The sequence below is a fragment of the Dreissena polymorpha genome, chromosome 9, assembly GCF_020536995.1.
Source record: "Dreissena polymorpha isolate Duluth1 chromosome 9, UMN_Dpol_1.0, whole genome shotgun sequence".
NCBI lineage: Eukaryota > Metazoa > Mollusca > Bivalvia > Myida > Dreissenidae > Dreissena > Dreissena polymorpha.
In genome coordinates, this window is record NC_068363.1 from 47,805,540 (window position 1) to 47,823,809 (window position 18,270).

The window sequence follows — 18,270 nt, forward strand, 5'->3', positions numbered from 1 at the left end:
CTATTATAACGTATCAATATCTAACTGAATTACAAATCACAGTAGACAGTAAAAAAAATGTTGAATTCAATGGTGGAATTAAAGGGATCTTTTCACGGTTTGGTAAATTGACAAAATTGAAAAAAGTTGTTTCAGATTCGCAAATTTTCGTTTTAGTTATGATATTTGTAAGGAACAGTATTACTGAACATTTACCATAGTCCAATATAGCCATTATATGTATCTTTTGACGAATTGAAAACCTAAAAATTATAAAGCGCTGCAACGCGAAACGATTGAATAATTTGGAGAGTTCTGTTGTTGTCGTTTAAATTTACGAAACTACGAAGATTTCTATATAAGGTATATAATACTCACAGAGTGTACATCAGGCGGAATAGCCGAGAGGGCTAATGCGTTTTTACTTCAGACTAACTCCAGGACTCCGGGGGTCACTGGTTCGAGCCCTGGTACCGGCTACTTTTTTTCCTTTTTTAATTTTATGAAATTATTTAATTTTGATTTTTTACTGGAGCTTTTAAGATCCAATGTTTACATTTATCAATATAAAGCATTAAATGACAAACTTCAAAATATGCCAAAATCTGTGAAAAGGCCCCTTTAACATGTTATAAAGCGGCACATTACTTATGATTTGCAAAACTGTCTCCTTTCAGCTCCGCCAAGCTGAGTTGATTGTTATTGAAAGATGTTGCGACACCATAATGGTTATTTTTAACTTAATGGAAAGAGAACTAGGGTTTCCCAGTATCGCAGTGTATACATCTGACCTAGTATTTTTCCATAATATATTGAATGAACTTCCTGTTCTTTTCTGTCCTGTTTTCATATGCAACGCAATTTGTTTATTGAAACCGAATGTTGAGGCTTAAAAGAGAAAATTGCGTCATACTGCTTTTCTTTCATGTTTTTCGTGGTTGAAATATTGAATGCTATACTATGAGTGGTTAATTCTATGCCAACTTATATTTGTTAACTAACTGTTCGCACGCGATATACAAATGTTTTGCGTTCGAATGAGTAATATTGCCAAGAAACACTATACATGTATCAACTGAATTAATCACTTAAAAAAAACAACTTGAATTTGGTCTTGTATTAAATAACCAAGGGCAACACGAACTGCCTTGGAAAGAAGTGCTCAAGCTGAGCTACTTTCATTTCCCTGTGTCATTCGTAGTGCGATGTACATTGCTAACTTTCATCTCGTTACCTCTCTAGAGGAAACAGTTTTCATCAAATTGTCATGAAAGTTGGTCAGATCGGTATCGGGACAATATCAGGACCGATTTTAAATTCGGTGTCATGCGCCGAAAAACTAGGTCACCAGGTCACATCTTGGAAAAACCTTCTAACATCGGTAGATGCTACGATGATGACCCAACTTGATGAAACCTGGCCAAAATGTTTATCTTGACAATATCTAGGCCGATTTCGAATCAGGGTCGACCATTTTAAAAATATGCCACCATGTAAAAATAAAAGAAAACTTTGAAGTCTATAAAAAATGTATGACTAAATTTGAGGAGCCTTGGTTATAATGAGGATATTGACAGTTTTTATGCCAAGATTCAATCGTGATCAGGTTCGTAAAAAAACTCGGTTTTCTGGTCAAATCTTAAAAAACCCCACATGTTAGCACACTAGATGCCACAATTATTTATCAGTCTTTATGAAACTTGATCCTAATGTTAATTTTGACATAATGAAAGTCATTTTTGAATCTGACTCAAATGGACTCAAAACTAGATCTGCAAGTCAGGTTATCAACAATTGGTGGACATGAGTGCTTAGGGGCCTTAATGCCCCTCTTATGCATGAATGTACATGCAACAAACGTGTTCAAAAATCCATTTTTATTTGAATTCTAATTTATTCATACATTATTACACTTTTTTCCGAATTCACAAGCCGTTCCTAATTTCGATTTTATAGGCATCAGTTTGAAATGCCATAGATAAAAACACCTTAAAATGCACTTTTTATTTAATCGGGGCCAACAATTAATTTTTTTCGATCTTATAGTCATATATATCGGATCATTTTTGCAACCGACAATCAATTTTACATTTCGTAGAAGTTTCATTCAAATTTGAAAACTTTATATTTTCAGATAAGATTTAATTGAAAGGACAATACAAAATATCATACGTCATGATTCATGATTTAGGGACCGCAATCGCCCATGAGTCGCGTCATTTGAAAATTGGTCTACGCCCTCGTGGTTTAATTCCTACGCATCGGAACTCCATACCGTTGGTTATTACCGCATTAACCAACGGTTACCCGTCGATTATTTCTTAATTCTTCCACGGCACGTGACTTGTTTTCTATATGCACAGAAGGAAAACTACTGTTGGTTATTACCCCGATCTACCAATGGTTGTTTAAAGTGACGTCACTTTGATTGTCCGCGCACTGTTTATGATTGTAGACGACATTTTATTTTAATTGTTGTGGTGACATCACGTTTTCGCGGAAAAGTGGTGGACAATCGGTTAATATTATTCTCATTTATATAGGTATAATACACGTTTTCGAGGGCATGATCATCTGCGGGCGCTCGAAAAATCCGTTCCTGCCCGAGTGCGCAGCACACAAATCACACATACCAAAATAAATTAAAATAACATTGAAAACAATGTTTTGTTCATTCGACATCGACAAAATAATTCGATTATTTCAATACAATTCAAGGTTGTGTTTTACATATGCCTCACTCGGTCATCATCCGAAATGACGAGGCTTTACCTTCGGATAGGCAGTTTACGATTAAAAATGTGTTTAAACAGTGGATTAATGCAAAGTTGAAATGCAGCCGCGCAAATTCAGAAATGAGGAATTATTTTGGAATTTACAGCAGGATCGTTGAAGGTACATTCTCACTTAAATTTACAGCATAGTCTCATAGGCGCTTAATGTCAATGATAATGTTTTTTATTTATTTATTTAGTTGTTTTTTAGTTACCCGTTGTTTATTATAATGCATGCACATACTAAATTAATAAAAAATCTTCCGACAAAACGTCTTCTTAAAAAAAGATAGTTCAACTATGTACATAGATATTGACATCTAAACATACATAGTCGAACTATTTTTTTTTTAAGAAGACGTTTTGTTGGAAGATTTTTATTAATTTAGTATGTGTATGCATTATAATAAACAACGGGTAACTAAAAAACAACAACAAAAAACAACAACATTGTCATTGACATCGAGCGCCTATGCATAGTCTTTGAAAGTGTTGAGTAAATAACCTTAACTTCATTGAGGTTGCCAATACAATAAAGCTGTTGTCAAGAGAGTGCAGATGGTATAAGTTGAACAGTGGATTGAAATAGACATTGCCATTATCCCTGCATGCATGAGAAAACTGGTGCTTATTTAGTTCCCCATTTATGCTTGGAAAGTCGTCGAAGGCTGGAGAAGGGAAGTAACTGCGTGGGGACCAGATTATGGATATGAAAAACACATAACAGGGCTTGAACGGCGCGTGAATCGCCTTGTTAATGCACGATTTCTTCCGTTCAAGCCCTTATTTTGCCAAGTTTCTGCACCCCACCCGAGGGCATTATAGATAGAGTTTATACAATAATAACCTTTTAATCGCGAATAACTTATTAATAAAATCGTGTTAGAATCGAAATAATCGACGAGTAACCGTTGGTTATTGCGGTAATAACCAACGGTATGTCGTTCCGATGCTTGTTATCAAACCACTCGGGCTACGCCCTCGTGGTTTAATTCCTACGCATCGGAACTCCATACCGTTGGTTATTACCACAATAACCAACGGTTACCCGTCGATTATTTCTTAAATATAAAACAGTCACAAAGTTTCTTTTTCTGATAAGCGGACAAGGTAGCTCCAGTATAGACTGCTCGAATGCGCAAACCGGTCTGAATCTTCACTGGTCGCACATAGCAAAGTAGTTTGAATGACGAGGGTCATATGCTTTCCGGTGGGGCAAACAAATGAATCAACAACCTAACATTTGTGTTCGGACCACTATCGCACTGATTCAACAACTCTTAAAGCCTCTATATAACGCTTAATTCAATGAAAATTTCATTAAGTATTTCGTTAAATAAAGCACCTAAACAATCAGTGTTCCTCATAGCAATACCCATAACTTCAACGGTAGATGTGTACCATGTTAGTGTTCATGTGTCGTATGAATAGATATCGTTGCGGGAAATGAAAATGAAATTAAATATGCAAAACAATAATAAAAACGAGCATTTTGTATCTACAAACATCTATTTTACCAGACTACATCTGTTCTGTTGAAATTTCGGCAATTGCAATTAGGAACAATGATTTTTAATTTTTTAGCTTTATTTTACGAAATATTGTACGAAATTTTCGTTGATTTTGAGTAGTAATGTTAGTTAAGTCAGCGCCATGTTTTTTTTATTTATGAACATCTGTGTTTAAAAGATAAACATAATTCGCATTTATGTGTTACTCCATAAAATGTATATACATTTTCATAAACGCCATTTTTATATGTCAGTTATGCTTTTTACTTATGCAGTTTTGACCGGGATAGAAACTAACTTTTACGGTAGGTTGCGCAGATGGGTAATTGTCTTTAGCATTTTGGTAGCCCCGCCAAGGACAATCAGTAATAAAATATAGGACCCTATCCATGCCACAGTTATCTTATAATTTTTCTTCAGATTTTCCAAACTAAATTAATCATCCCCTTTCATAAGTTGGGATCTTAATACTTTTAAAATTAAACTGATAAAATGTTGAAAAACTGTTTCAAGTTTTGAAAAAAAGCTAGTAGCCCGAACGGACTTCCAATTTTTAAAATGGATTTTTAGCACCTCTTATGTCTATCCCTGATTGATCGATTAGTTGTCGAAATGGACAATGTGGGTAACGAAGTAATATCCCCATGTTTTCTATCTATTAGTTGTCGAAATAAGCATTATGTGTCAAGAACGAAAATCCACATAGTTTCAATAATGAAAAAACCCCAAAACAAATCAATATTGAGTTAAAAAAGTTTATAAATTCATTTCAACACTTATATTATTTTTTTTGCTTTTTATATAAAAACATGGTGCTTTTTAAATGCTTTTTGCACGTAATCATAAAAAACAGTCAAACTTCATTCCTTAAATGCTTGCGAACTTCAACCGAAGTTTGTTTTTAACAGACATTTGTGAACTTTTAAAACACTATTATAACTGGACAAACTAGATGGATTAAAGAGCATTCATGATCAGCAACTTTTCTGTCAATTACAACTGCAAGCAATTTTTTTGTATAAATACATTCCAAAGATCGTCTTCTCGTTCCTCATTATCTGACTTAAATTCCTTTTAAGATTCATGATCAGTCCTTCCGTTTCTCTACTGTCAAAGTCACCAACATCGCTGCCCACTTCAGTGTGTCAACATTCCTGCTCGAAATCTCCCTCGACCCAGACCCAGAATCATTTCCAGCTGTTTCAGTACCCGAGTATGTGATAGGTTCCACAGTTTTCTGTTTACTCTAAAGTTGAAAGTTGAATGTTGAAGCCCTCATTATCGGTGAGTCGAAACACAATCGTGTAAAATTAGAACATTAGCTTTTGAAACAGTGCATGCGTACTTGTAATAGCATACTTATTGAAATCTGTGGTTTGCATGTCTTATTGAAATCAACTAAAAGCGGTAATATATTCATATTTCAAACGTATTTATAGTAGCAATATGATATAACATGTTCAGTGACATAATGCAAGCAGATGTTAAGTAACTAAAAATATGTGCTTAACATACAAATCCCTAAACATGCAATAAATACCAGAATATGTTAATTCTGTGGCAAATAAAAAACAGACCGAGAAGAATGAATTCGGTAATTGGTAAAAAGCATGTGCGTAAAATCTCAACCCAGATTAGCATATGCAGTCAACTCAAGCTAATAAGGGATGAAACTTTCCGCCTAGAATCTATTTTCGTTTAAAAGAAACTTTCTTTAAACGAAATACTCCGTTAAAGCGATAAGTGTTGTGGCAGATAAGAGTCGCGTTTTTTTTCATTTTCATGTATTGGATCTAGGAATAACGTTTACGCACATTGTTTTATTGGGCGGAGCTTTCTCTGATCATACGATGTTTGAAAAGTAATAAATATATTTAAAACACGAGATAATTAGTATCGGTAATCATCTGTCTTGCGAAAGTTTTCATCATTCACTTTCGATTTACCAGCTAAACGTATTCATTAATGACAAAGGTTTAAAACCTATTTATAGCAGTAGCTCATACTGAGCTCTTAATGCTGGTTCATTCACCACGCGGCCTATTTCATTTTATTGAGTAAGCACGATGACATTTCGGTTTACCAACAGTGCGAGTTTTTTTTCGGTGTTTCCCTTTCTTAAGGTATAAATGGTTGAATAGTCTACTTCTATGATTAAAAACGAGTTTCAACCTACCGCTGCATATCATAAAGCCTAGAGACGGTGGTTATTACTTGCACACGGTAATATTAATTTTACTTTAACTTTTCATAATACAAAAATATATTTTATAGCTCTATAAGAAGTTTAATGAATAAACATGTTTTTTTTTAAATCGGAAACTGGTTCTGGCCTTTAGGAATCACAATGAGTTGGGGTAACAGCAATTCGGGAAACAACACTTGGGGAAACAGCGACTCGGGAAACAGCGTCTGGGGATGGAAAATCTTCTCCCGGAAATAACAATGCCGCCGAAGGTACGCATAGGTCAGACTGCATAGCCGGATCTGGCGGCTGGGGAAGCAAAGGGTGGAATAGCTCCTATTACCAGTCGAACTGTTCCGGATGCAATCACAAACGTGCAGCGGCGCCGTGGGGTGGAAGTAGGGAAAATGGCGTTTTGAATCTGCTTGAAGCCGTCGGTGTTTTTAAAGTGGCGAAAAAGAGTATCTGGGACTGATACAAAGACACGTGCAAACTTAAAGCATGATGATCATAGAGTTATGCGATTCTCGTTCTGATTGTTTGTGAACGCACAATGGTTTCTGATGTTTCGAGTCGTTGTGCTTCCCTAAGAGAGAGGTGTGACGCAGATTCCCACACAGCCTTTTGGTTTCTAATCGATGGCAAGGTTTCTAGTACATGTATTATCCTATTCGATTGCAAACTACCAGAAAAATAGGATTTCATATGCTATTCACATAGCTTGGACAAAAGAAAGCGCAAAATCATTGAACGGAATCCCATATAACTGTTTTTTTTTCTTATCGACGGTTAAGGTAATATTGTCGAATTTGATTGCAAAATACCAGATTATATAATGGACATATGATCTAACATGATAGACATAAAATATAGCGTAACGTTAGTTCCTGGATTAAACTTGTTTTTCTAAAATGTGAGTATATATTTATTATTACCCTATTATAACATTGTGATACTGTTATATTCTTTTTTAGTGGAAACCATACTTGCAATTTAATTGTGCAATATTTAATATTAACATGGACACTGATATTACTGTGATGTATAAATGTATCTCTTTAGATCATAAATTCGCATACATTCATTTTACTCACATTTAAAAAAGGCTTTTTTGGCACTTTTTGTTCAGTTTTTACTGTTGTTTTCCTCCTTGCATCACTTTTAAAAAGATTATCTATAAGGTTTAAACGAACACATTTGTACTTTTAGTGGACTTAAAGACGTATATCCATATTTTATTTACACTTAGAAAACAAGAAACGTTAAATAAGATAGTACAATGATACAAACGATTTGAAACATGAAATTTTGTAACATTTGGAAAGTCTTTCAAAGTCCCAATATTTTCAGTAAAAAATGTTTACAAAGGATTTAAATGCTTTAAATTGTGTAAAGTATCAAAACAGCCGTATCATTGAGTCACGAGTTAAATGCAGGTTTTTAGTTAATTATATTATTGTGATATGTTCATATTTTATGTGAAATGTACTTCTAAGCAATACGATTTTTTTGTGAAGCTTTTTGCTTCCTCTACACACTTACCTATTTAAATCGTGTTCGAGTTCTCTGTTATCTAGTTTAAGATGTTACTGAATAAATGTATTTATATTGTACCTCTTTTTGTATATTTTTTTTTTGCCTTTGCCTACAGCACAATATATCCGCCAAAGGAATATTACTCTATTTGATTGCAGACAATAAAATAATAAGAGTGAACATGTATTTGTTTTTATTGTAAAATAAAGACCAACAGAAAAAAACAGCAACGAAGTCAATAACAATAATAAAAAAGTATTTGTCACGAATAGAATAAAAATAAAAAACATAAAATAAAATAATTGTTTCCTTGAAAAGCGCCAAGTTTCCCAAGGGAAGAGACACACCGTTCGGGACAGAAAATGATTATCACCACACATTTGTTTCTCTTGAAACATCTTGGCCTCGTGGATAAACGTGTCAACCGCTCATGATTTCTTTGCACGTCATAAACGCGTGTTGCATAGTTAAAATAATGTAAAACGATGGAAGACAGACGTATGACGCGCTTCGGCGTCTCTGGGGATAGAACATCACAGCAAATAAACTATCTATATTTCACACTGATTAGCATTATCACACATGTCGGTATTTGGAACGAATATTTATTTGAATTTTTTGTTTGATATGTTAATATCCCTTTCATGCACCACATTTCAGTTCGATACGTGGACATCGTCACAGCGTCTGAATACATTTGTTGTACTTATTTCTTGGGATTATTTTTACTACGAATATGTTGAATGTGCAACAACGACCCATGCGCGAGGTATATACATGAGCATGTTCTCCAGTTAAAATTAAATGTACAATAACGGTTTCAAACATTCTAGGTGATTTTAAAACGTTAGCAAGTATATCAGGTACTTTTTTATTCAATAAATTAAACCAAATAAATTGTATTTAAAAAATGCCCCATTCTGAAAGTACAGTTACATCATGACACGATACTTGTCATATCTACCAAACGTTATTTTCCATTTCGACACAAAATCCAAATCAAATAGTATTTCATTAAAGCCACTGCCACTTGCTGCCACGTGGTACTACCACAAAAAGGGAACTTGCAGACGTTGGGCGTTTAAGGATTATGAAGATGAAGCGAATTAAATGGCTATTAATCAGTGTTATGGTTATCATAGTGGCACCACCGAAGACGAGAGCGGTGTAGAAATAATCCCATAGGATCAGATTGAAATGGGATAATTATAAAACTTTCTTATTAATGTCACAAGACACTTCTTATTTGCACATGCATTATTGTCGTCAAAGAGACTATATACTACAAAGACAATGCGTTTGGAATCTGTATTAGCATGCATGAAAACTGAATAATAGTGAGTAAATAACCATGTGTATCTAGTATTTGCTTCTATGTAATGTTAGGGTTCTACACAATAGCCTGTGTTTTTTAACTTAAGGTATGTAAAAAAAATACATTGAAATGTTTCCGCACAAAACCGTTTTATATCCAACACTTTTCGTGAAATAAAAGAATGTTTCGTATTTGGCTTTACAATAACTGTATACATCAAAGTAACTTTGGTATCTGCTCTAATCAAAGTGGTTAGTATTTATTTCATTTATCGAATAAACAGTAGAGATATGGCATACCTTACTGACAACAATAATACAATCACAACAATTTTCAACATATTTTACTTAAATAATAAATTTCAATATAGTATTGTGATTCCACAAATATTAGAATAAAGCCACAATGCATCATCTTTACGATGGACCATGCTGTCGAGAATCTGTGATGTCAATTCCCAAGGCTGCTAGAGCAATAATTTTGGAATTATATTACGCCTTTGACAATGTATGGAATTGTTGACGTGTGTGTCAAATAATGACGTAAATTGGCATAACGTGTTTCCTCAAGAAATTTATCATCCATTTGGATCCATCAATTATCAATGCGACAGATTCAGACTTCAATGTGAACATGCCTCTTCTGGCAACGTCGAGAAAGGTGTCACACACTCACAATAATCAGTGAACGCAATCAGGTGTGTCAGAATAACCTCTAGAGGACCGTGTTATGTATAAGCCACCAAAAAACACATTGACGTCATGCTATACTGAATTCTGATTGGTCTTCAAATATTTGGTAATTTTGTAATGCACGATATATTTGAAGACAGACATACAGACAGATCGTGTATTGAGACTTATGTAAATGTACATCGTCGTCATGCTTAAATACACATTTATTCTCTGTCACTAGGCACGTAACTAGGCATAGCAACATATCATTACATAACAAATAATATTCAATAAAAGAATACACATACAAATAGCTACAATCGATGGTAAAAACAGGTATCAAAGGAGTACTAAAAACAAATGTACATCGTCATCATGCGTTAATACACTCATTATTCTCTATCACTAGGCCGGTAACTAGGCATAACAACATAACATTACATAACAAATAATGATCAATAACGAATACAAATACAAATAACTACAATCGATCATAATAACACGTAGGTTTTATCAACGCGGTACTGAAGTTTATTGAACGGTATTATTAAGAATTGCATATCTTTCAACAAAACCTTATTTGAAAAATTTACACAAATAATAAATTATCGATTTGTCACAAGAAACTAGAAACTTGTGTAATTTATATATAGATTGGTTGATATCAAATGTACGGCATTTCTTAACTCAGTGTAACAACGACATAACGTTCATTTCATGGAATGTTATTTTGAGCATATCTGCTAGTTTGCATTCTAAACGGTTGTGAAGAGACTCTTAAAGGGATCATTTCACGCTTTGGTAAATTGACAAAATTGAAAAAAGTTGTTTCAGATTCGCAAATTTTCGTTTTGGTTATGATATTTGTGAGGAAACAGTAATACTGAACATTTACCATGCTCTAATATAGCCATTATATGCATCTTTTGACGATTTTAAAACCTAAAAATTATAAAGCGTTGCAACGCGAAACGATTGAATAATTTGGAGAGTTCTGTTTTTGTCGTTAAATTTTGTGAAACTACGAAGATTGCTTATATAACGTATAACGTTTAGCATGTGTACCCGGCGGAATAGCTCAGTAGGTTAAAGCGTTTTTACTTCAGGACTCTGGCAGGACTCCAGGGGTCACTGGTTCGAAACCTGCTCCGGGCAATGTTCTTTCCCTTTTTCTAATTTTATTCTTGATTTTTTACTGGAGGTTTTACGATCCAATGTTTACATTTATCAATATAAAGCATTTAATGAATAAGTTAAAAAAAAAATGCCAAAATCTGTGAAAAGGCCCCTTTAATATTACAAAATATAAGCGCAGTCATCTATGAAATAAATCTAAATATTCTTCCTTTTCATATATTTATCTATACATTTAGATATCAAACGAATAGAGTATAATACCTTAAATTTGTTAATATTATGCAGTTAAGATAAATTGGATTGAACGCCATGTTATTACTGAGACAGGGTTGAGTCCATTTCTTAAGAATGCCAACTTGTCTTGCGTCATGTCAATATATGTGACTAGATTAGAAGGTTTAAGTACGTGTGTCCAAATTCGCAGTTTAAACCGTGTGCATGTTTCAGACGTGTTGAAATCCAAAGGACAATATGAATGTCAATGGTTTCTGCAAGGATGTCCATTTTCACAGAATCAGTCGTACTTCTCTTCATTTTGATTTCGAAATAAGAATGAATTATTTTGAGAAAAGAATAAAACTGTAAAATTTTGTTAAGTGGGTCCGTACGTGAAATTCACAATTATTGCAGCGGTTATCTAAAACAAACGGTTAAAGGTAGACACTACATTCCAATATCATTCCAAATCTAAAAGGACCATTAGTTTGTAAATCTTATTCCAGTCCGTTTTATTTTCTGAATAGTTTACTGTTTATATGAGGTTTACACTCAAAATATAAAAAATAAATTAAGATACTTTAAATACGTGAACAGGATGTGTTTAGCTATGTTTGAAGACAGCTATGTTACTGTATGGTGGATGCTTTAATGCAACATGGTATTTTCGTTCAAAAATTGTAGTTATGTATCAAAAAGATGTGTCTAAACCATATATCCTCTATATTTTAGAACACAAAACATGCTTGGCATCTTAAATTCTGAAGATAAATTCAAGTCATTCACTTTCTTTGATTGATTCGATTCGTGTAAATTATAATACTTTAATAGTCTCTCAAACCGAACAGGAAGCTGAGCACATCATTGACATAAGTATCCACTTAATGGAAATGGTTTGCTGAACATTTGCTCAACGGCAAAAGCAGCACTTTTACTCTTGTAGACAAGGCTCATTCATTAGAATCTTCTTATTTCAGTGCATTGAAAGTTACGACATAATTAATTTGCCGGAAAGTTAACCATGGTTGGTTGTACTGATACTCGCATGATATTTAAATGTTCATAACACTGCATTACATTAGAATTATTGTTAGCTTGGTATTAACAGCCGAACCATATACTTGTCAAGGATTTATTTACGATAAGACACATCAATTCCTATTAAAATGTATAATGCAATGACATTTTTAACATACAGTTACTCCTGGTTAGGCCTTTCGAATGGTACAATATAAATTAATTCAACGTTTTTGCTTTGATTTAAATGCGTGTGTAGTTGTTTTGCTAAATTGACACTAGATAATAATATATTTAAAACTACATATACTATTCAAAAGATTAATAATCTCATCCACTGTCACTAAAACAATGCAATAATATATATGTTACAACGAGGTAGGTAATTGATTCGATCTTTGCTTAACAACACCCGGATTTAAAAAGCAACACATTCAATTTACGTTCAAATCGATTCGTATTTATCTACACTAGTTTTCTCAAGCAAGATCAACGTATGCCTAATATGCCTTTCTGCCAAATATTTAACGAGTTTATAGACACATACTCTTCACGTTTAATATTTATTTCAAAGTGAGAACTACATTTTTTAGATCGAACCCATCAAAAACTTTACATTTCAGATTTCAGGCCTTACAGTGAGAACAACGATTATCGTCTATGTCTTATGCAAGCATGTGAACAAGAACGTTAATTTCACAGGTAAAACGCATTAACCTCAAGTGTCTTAGGCTCGAAATATTTTAAAACAAATCATAACTTAACTTTACCATGTTTAAACACTTAAACAAATGTTTGCAACATACACTAACATTTATTTTACTTAACTAAAAGTTTTTTTCAAAACTGTTTCTGCGTTATAGCAAATACACCAATGTGCCATATGCTGTATTTCAAAAAGCCTCCAAAATCCCACAAAAGACGTATAGCTGCAGATTTATAAAACATGTTGACTGCAAGGATGCTAAAATCGACTTAAAGGTAATTTCAAAACGTTGGCAGTATAAATTAACTAGCCATGTATGTGTACATATGAAAAAAGGTGGATCCATGTTCGTTCATACAGATCCATAACCTAACATACAACTGTAACATATGGATGTGTCTTCATAATATTTCCTTCAAAGCTAGATGAATAATACAAGATTGGCAGCCGATATTTGGCAGTTATGTGCAAGGAAACATGTTTATTTATTGATGTTTATGTATAGCATAAGACTTAACTAGTCTCGAATACTGTTTTGTGAGATGATTAGAACATGATTGACATAATTATCCAATTACTTGAAATGGTTTTCAGAAAATGTGGGCAATGCAATTATTAAGTATTAAGATACTTCCACCAAAATCACAGCCCAGCAGTACATACTGAAAAAAATAATAACATATAAATTGAGGTTACATCATTTGAACGGTCGAGGAAAAATACATGACACTGATTTTTTTTAACAAAACGAGCCATACCAACTTCATTAATAAACTTTATAATCTCTCCAACTTTCGCTAAGACAATACAAATATTTCTGTTAGATTAAGATATACCAATAATTTGGCACTTTTAATGTATTTATAGTAGTTTTCTTAAGCGAGTTTATTATTGTTTTAGAGAATGATCAATAAAGTGTGGGTTAATAGGTATAGCGTATGTAAATCCTGGTATGTGTCATAGTCTGTAGAAGAAAACGTTTGATGACTAGTCATTTTTAGCTCACCTGAGCACAACATGCTCATGGTGAGCTTTTGGGATCGCCTTTTGCCCGTCGTCCGTCGTGCGTCCGTCGTGCGTCCGTTGTGCGTCCGTCGTGCGTCCGTCGTGCGTGCGTCGACAACATTGTGCTTTGTGAACACTCAAGAGGCCACATTTCTTGTGTGATCTTCAGGAAAATTGGTCAAAACATTTGCCCTAATGATACCTCAACTGAGTTCAAAACTGGGTCATGCTGGGTCAAAAACTAGGTCACTAGGTTAAAAAAAAGAAAAACATTGTGAACACTGTAGAAGTCGCATTTGATGTCCAATCTTCATGTAGCTTTGTCAAAATGTTTGTCTTAATGATATGTTGCTTGAGTTAAAAAATTGTTCCGGTCCGTTGAAAAACATGGCCGCCAGGGGGCGGGGAAGTATTCCTTATATGGCTATAGATAAACCTTTTGAACACTCTAGAAGTCACAATGTTTGCCCAATCATCATGAAACTTGGTCAAAAGATTGGTTTCATTGATATCTCGGACGAGTTTGAAAATGGTCCAGATCGGTGAAAAAAACATGGCCGCCAGGGGGCGGGGCAGTTTTTTGATATGTGTATAGTGAAAACATGTAAACACTCTAGAAGTCACATTTTTGGTCAAATCGTCATGAAATTTGGTCAGAACATATGTTTACTGGATACGACGGTTGAGTTCGAAAATGGTTTGGATCTGTAAAAAAAAACATGGCGTCCAGGGGGCGGGGTCTTTTTCCTTATATTTACATAGTACAAAAGCTTGTGAACACTCTAGAAGTCACATTTTTTGCCTAATCATCATGAAATTTGGTCAAAACAATTGGTTATGTGGATATCTCGGACGAGTTCGCAAATGGTTGTGATCATTTGAAAAACATGGCTGCCAGGGGGTGGGCCAGTTTTCTCTATATGTATATAGTGAAAACATGTGAACAGTCTATAAGACACATTTTTTGCCCAATCTTTATGAAATTTGGTCAGCACATTTGTTTCCTTGATACAACGATTGAGTTCACAAATGGTTTGGATCGGTAAAAAAACATGGCCACCAGGGGGGGAGGGGTCTTTTTCCTTATATTTATATAGTAAAAAAAAAAGCTTGTGAACACTCTAGAAGTCACATGTATTGTCCAATCATCATGAAACTTGATCAAAACATTGGTTTTATGGATATCTTGTAATGATATCTAGGCAGAGTTCCATTTTGGTTGTATCTGTTGAAAAACATGACTTTAAATGGCTTTATAGTGTAACCTTGTTTACACTATACTAAGAAATTACCAATGTTAAATGAAATTTATGCATATTATGATATTCATGATCTCCATGCATTCATCTGAATATTAATTCTGCCGATAAGATATACAGTTAAATTGCCAATTTTTTATTATTTATTTGTGTTTCTTTCTGAAGAGGATTATTATGTTGATGATTGGTTGGGGATGAAGTGCATCAAACATTTATTTGCCATCTGCAAACCCTTATCAAAAATTCTCAAAATTTAAGTAGTAATATTGATTTCACAGAAAATTACTTATGGGAGAAACAACTGTATATAATTTGAATTGTGTTTGACCTCCAAACATAAATGTATGGCTTGTCAGGAATGCACTCTTATTTCTCCAATGATCCCATTCATCTACCTGCTTATCAGCAACTAATTAATTCTCTATTGACTGTGTCTAAATTGTTAATGTGATGTAACAGGCTTGCAGCTTAAAAGCCCTTAGTCCCCAGAACTAGGCCCCAGCTACGAGATCACATCAAAGACCTTCAGACTGATAAGGGTGGAACACAAATTGTTATGGCACACAGTTTATGGATGTAGGTCGGTAGTTTTGGTGTGATTATCAAAGTTTTGTGTTTTAAAAAGGGTTGATTGTTGTTTTAATTGGAAATATCATTGCAAGGTGAGTCTGAAAATTGTTCCAGTTTGTTTAAAAGCAAGGCCCTGAGGTGGGTGGCAGATTTCTTTTTATTGCTATAGTGAAACATTGTGAACTCTCTATACGGCACATTTTAGTTCAATCTTAATGAAACATGCTTAGAACATATGTTCCTATAATATCTTGATTTACTTTGAAAATGGCTCCGGTGCTCTGAAGAGCATGGTTTCCAGGGGCGAGCGATTTTTTTCTTGTGAACCTTATGATAATATTTATGTTTCATGAAGTACTTTTATTATTTTGAACTCCACCTTCCCAGATTAGTTTAGTTCCTTTGAGTCTCAGGTGAGCGCCTTAGGGCCCATGGCTCTTTTGTTATATTTATGTCCAACTAAGAAAGTAACGAGCTTTAAAAAGATTTAGTTTTGAAATGTTTATTCAATCTTTACAAGCCTAATATTTTAAAAAGTATATAACAGACCGACTTAATGGAAGGTACCTTGAGATCAATCCATCTGTTGAGTACACATTTACACAGAACTTTACAGGTTTAACTTATTAAAATAAAGTGTCATTATTGCAGAAATCATTTTTAAACATTTAATAACTCTGTACACTTCAGACAAGTTTTCAAATGATTTATGCATTATAAGTGTTTTTGTGAACACGCGCATAATTCAATTATGGGTTATAGAACGAAGATAACATGGACCAAGCTGCTATAACTTAATACTGTTTTCATTATGGGTGTTGCACAATTGCTACAAAGGACCTTTTATAAAGCGGTATTTGTTTACCGCTTGTATAAAAACGTTATCAACGTATAAAAAACAACTTTATATATATTCTTTTTAATTAGGTGAGATTGTGTATATATAGCAGCAACGCCCACAGCAGACGAAGGGATGTGCAAGTATAATTACATTAATAAATGTATATTCGTTCAAAGCATTATTATCCCAAAGAGTTGTGTTTGTTAAATTGGTAAAGGTTATGCGTCGATGTATAAACCATATGTTTTAACAGTCATCTTATGACATGAATAATAAACAAATAGTGATACATCCCCGGATGTGATTGTAGCACTAACCTTTTCATGGACTGTTTAGTTGTTAATTCTGGTGATATTATGTAACTACAGTAGACTCTCTGTAAACCGGACGGTCTCGGGACCGGCGGAATCGTCCGGTTTTCAGAGAGTTCCGGTTTACCATGAGTTTTCATATTGCCGAAATATACATGGTATGCATTGTGTACAGAATCACATAAAAATAAAACAAACCATATACATTTACATGTACCATGTGATAACTGTACGCAGGTACTGATGATGTTAATTGCATTCTTAAAAAATGTGTTTTTAATCGATTAAAAGCAAAAAAAAATTCCATACCGACTCGTTTTGATTAATCCCAAAGTGAGCGTGGTGCTTTATACATGTACGTACGTGGCATTTGTCATATAGGCGAGTGACGACACAAATAAGATTGTTGTAGATACACGATTTATTATTCAATACATACATGTACCACATTTCATAAAACATACACACAAGCAAAAAACAGCGTCGTAATTATTTTTTAATATATTAATAATCTCAAAACCTACTAATTCTTGAAGTGTACGATTTCACGAAAAACGACATTTTAGATGCCTTCGAAATTAGTAAACGGCAATGAATGAATTTGCATACAGATGGATGGATATTTAACAGTCATATTTCTAACAGTTTATCTGACAAACAAACAAGCAACCATTTCAGCGTTAAAAACATGGCTATAAGATCTTTTAAAATACCCGAAAAGATCACAAGAAAGTGATCGTCGCAACGGCATGCATTCATTTTTTAATTAAATTGTTTATCATAGGCGATAATAAATAATTAATAAAACGATCGAGTCAATCACTTTTTGGTGTTACCGCACGTCTATTATAGACATTCACAGTTTGTTTTACATTACTTAATCGGACTCCCATAGCGCGGTAGCGACTTGACACCTTTATGGTATGTTTAATCCGATTATCGATAATTGCGCGATCAAAATGTGTGACACCGCACTCGCTGTGCTGATAAGGTATTGTTATTTTCACGCATCGGGCATCTTGAGAATTTAGACCGTCCGGTATACTCAATGTATTTTACGTTGAAAATAACCAAATTTACGGATATACCCGTCCGGTTTCCGGTTTTCAGAGAGTTCGGTTTATTCAACATTTTTTAACAAAGAAATAGAAGGAGAAAATACGGGACTGGCCCGACCGTCTGGAATCGGGAGAGTTCCGGTTTTCAGAGAGTCCGGTATTGGCAGAGTCTACTG

At 34.1% G+C, this 18,270-nt stretch overlaps 1 long non-coding RNA gene across 1 annotated transcript; it reads left to right on the forward strand.

Moving 5' to 3' along the window:
• The first annotated feature begins 6,159 nt into the window (after window positions 1-6,159).
• LOC127844217 (uncharacterized) lies at window positions 6,160-8,062 on the forward strand. Its single transcript, XR_008032625.1, has 2 exons — window positions 6,160-6,487; window positions 6,604-8,062. It is a non-coding gene; the product is annotated as an uncharacterized LOC127844217 (long non-coding RNA).
• The last annotated feature ends 10,208 nt before the right edge of the window (window positions 8,063-18,270 follow it).